Raw genomic sequence first — 3900 nt, forward strand, 5'->3', positions numbered from 1 at the left:
TGGGGATTCCTCGTCTTCGTCTGAAGGTGTTTCTATGTGCGGGTCGGTTTTAGGCTTATTGCTTTTACTTAGATTAAACAATTTGTAGCTTAATCCTATTATGATTATGACAAATAGTAGTATTAAGCTTACATGTAATACATTATTTAATCGCGTACTTTCTATTACGATTTCTTTGGTTTGCAAATAAGACAATGGTTTAATTTTTGTTACGTTATTGTTGATGTAGATGCTTTGTGCAAATTCTGGTATGGAGTTGGATATTAAGAATTCGTTTAACTGTACACTGCAATTATGTATTTTTATTAATGCGTTACCTTCTACTTTTATTTCTGGGTTTAGGCAATCTTGGTTTAATATGGTTTTTGGTAATTTCCAAGTTAACAATATGTTGGGTTCTATGAAACTTATTTGAAAGTTTTGGTGTGCTTTGGTGTATGGACATTTTGTTTCTACTTGTTTGACTATTCCTGAAATACATTCGTCATTTATTTTTCGTTTTGATTCTTTTTCATATACCTCGTTTTCTAGAACGTAATAATTGTTTTGCGTTAGGTCAGTGAGGATGTTATTATCTTCATCTGGATATGGGACAATTTTAAGTATAGGAATATTTCTGATCTCTCGTGGGATGTTGGAAATTATTAGTATTTCGTTAGTGTCTGTTTTCAACCAGGTAGATGTTTTGATATTTAATAATTTCTCTGAATCGATGTGTTTCAGGTAATCCTGGCTCAATAATTTTGGATTAAAGATCCCTGTTCTTTCCATACATTCGTCGAAGACGGACGTGTCGCGCATTGAAGTTTCTAAATAATCGCAAAGAGCATTCTGTGTGCTTATCTCGCACGAGAATCTATTTTTAGACACTGCGTAGCGGTGTCGGTAACACGAGAACAACAAAGAACAGTAAGCGAAGTAAGCTGTCGTACAGCGGGCAAGCTTTTGCCCTCGCCCTGCGCGCAGCCGCAAACGAAGGGCAACAAAAGCTCAACTTTTCTTAGTAGCAAGAATTCTTGATGCTAGGCAATCACAAATTTGTAACAAGCAAATTTCGTGAAGTGCCAAAAAATGGACGTAGACTCACCTGATCATTCCCAGCTTAGTGATAAGCTTTCAGCGACTGATAAGATGAGGAAAATAGCTGGTGCACCTGCAGAATTCCGTGCCAGCTTGGCTAAAGACCTATATAAGGCAATTGGAACGCCTAACTACAATAGTAGCTTGATCGCAACGACTACAAGCACTATTACCACGAGCACACTATCTTTTTCAACAGGGAAATGTCCAGCGAATTACTCAATGGCAAATACCGTAACTGGCAGCATATGTTCAGTACCGAGCACCTCTAGAGCTGAGGCGTCTACTTCAAGCTTAGCCAAAAAAGTATCCCAAGGAAAAGATTGTAGCTTTCAGATGCCGATGGTCTCTATTAGTAAAAAGCAAAAAAGAGCTGATAAAGTCTCAAAAACAATTAAAAAAACTACACACCCAGCTATTCCAAAAAATCACCCATTCAAGGGCCGCCAAAATTTTACACCTGTTACTACCCCTTCAGTAGCACTTCTAAATAATCGCTATGCAGCGCTATCTGAAGAAGCTGAATCTGTCATGGAACTGGACGAAGAAGAGCAACATGGGCTAGTAGCAAACGAAGCTAGCAATGAGCAGCAGCCGAGCATAGTGCCTAAGCCTCCAGCTATTTGCGTACCGCAAGTGAATAAAATGGACAAACTCGAAGACGCCCTCAATTCTGTAATTCCAGCTGATGAGTATGACATTCGCACATCCAGATTTGGAGTTTCGCGTATATATGCAAAAAATTTCCAAGCTTTTCGAACAGTTATTGATATGCTGACGAAGCAAAACTGTGAATTCTGGCACCATCAGTTGAGAGAGGATACGCCGTACAGATTGATTATTCGAGATATCCATCCAAATGTACCAAAACACTTAATTGAGCACACTTTCACCGACAAGGGTTTCACAGTCATGAACATCTACTGCCCCAGGAAGCCAAACTGGCGTAATATTGAAATAAATGAAGAGGATGATCATGAAATAAATAACTTAAAAACAAGACAGAGTATGTTCTACGTGAACCTAAAGAAAACACCAAATATTGCAGAGGCACTTAAGATTACTCAAATTGGAAGGCACAGAGTAACAGTAATTAAGGCAAAGCACAGTAAAGAATTGGTGCAGTGCTTTAGATGCCAAGATTTTGGACATACGCGAAACTACTGCCTTAAAAAGCCAGTCTGTGGAAAATGCTCTGGCGACCACTATACTGGATCAAAATCGTGCGAACTAAGTCTTAGTAACAAATCCATTTGTGCAAACTGCGGCGAAGATCACCTATCTAGCTATAAAAGTTGTTCAGTCCGAATTGAACTCAGCAAGAAGCTTAAGCCGACAGCCAGACTACCAGAAGATGGAATGCCTGCCAGTAGCAAAAATAAAAATCACCCAGTCGGATCGCAAGTCATCTCAAATGCCAATGTGAGGAGTGGGTTCTCCTATGCAGACATAACAAGACCGCGTGCAGAGAAAAATATTAACGTGAACACATTACATGACAGCTCCCGGTTGTTTAATGGTGCTGAAGATCAACATTTTAGTAGCAAATTCAAAATATTAGAAAAAGCTATAAACGACCTTAATAGTAGAATGGATCAAATGTTCAAACTAATACAGGATACGATGGAGGCAAACAAAGCCTTCCGCGACCTGGTACAGAAGCTTATTTCAAAATGAACAAGCTTCAATTAAAAATCGGATTATGGAATGCACGAGGGCTAGTCAAGAACATTGAAGAACTTAGACTTTTCCTTAATGCTAATAAAATCGATGTAATGTTGATAACAGAGACACATATGCGCCCTGGTCGGAGAGCATTCGTACCAGGATACGATCAATATTACGCTGATCATCCCAGCGGAACATCGAAAAGTGGCTCTGCTCTGTTCATACGATCGTCCATTGCCCATACTCAGAACGAACCTATGTCCAGGATAAACATACAAGTTGCCAGCGTGAGTGTGCCGACTAATGTTGGATGCATCAAGATCTCCTCAATATACCTGCCACCCAACCAACCTTGGAGTACAACTGATTTTGAGCAACTTTTTCTTAGCCTGGGGAACAGATTCATCGCAGGCGGTGACTTTAACGCAAAGCACCCATGGTGGGGTAACGTCAGATCATGCTGTCGAGGGAAGCGATTGCAAGAGGCCATCGTCAGTAGCACATGCGAAATCCTTGCCACTGGCGAGGCAACTTTCTTCTCATACAACACTCGCCTTACACCTTCTGCTCTCGACTTTTTCATTGTAAACGGGATTGCGCAAAACAAGCTGTCAGTCGAAACTAAATATGAACTCTCCTCGGATCACCTGCCAATTGTAGCATCAGTGCATCATTCTCCTCAAATCAAAACTATGAAGCAACAAATTCTCCCTCGAGGCTCTTGCGTTGAAGTATTTCAAGCCGAACTAGATAGTAGAATCAACCTCAACACGGAAATAAAAAGTCCCGATGATATAGAAGATGCAATCTCGATATTTATGAGAAACGTAATATTGGCTGCATCTTCTGCTGCGCCTGTAAACCAATGTTCACCAAGCCAACGACGACAAGATACTCTTCCCCCAAGTGCCGTAGCTCTCCTGCGCCTGAAAAGAAGAGTAAGAAGAGAGTATGCGAGAACGGGTGATACTCGAGTTCATCAAATCTACTTGAGACTATCAAACCGTTTGCAAAAGGTACTTGCAAAAGTCAAGCAGACGAGCATTGATAACATTTTAGAAAAAGCTGGCCCCGATGCATCTTTCAACTATACTCTCTGGAAGCTTACAAGCCGATTTAAAAGAGTAGTCATGCCTAAATCGCCAATTAAAA

Source organism: Drosophila miranda, assembly GCF_003369915.1.
Source record: "Drosophila miranda strain MSH22 chromosome Y unlocalized genomic scaffold, D.miranda_PacBio2.1 Contig_Y1_pilon, whole genome shotgun sequence".
In the NCBI taxonomy this organism is placed as follows: Eukaryota; Metazoa; Arthropoda; class Insecta; order Diptera; family Drosophilidae; genus Drosophila; species Drosophila miranda.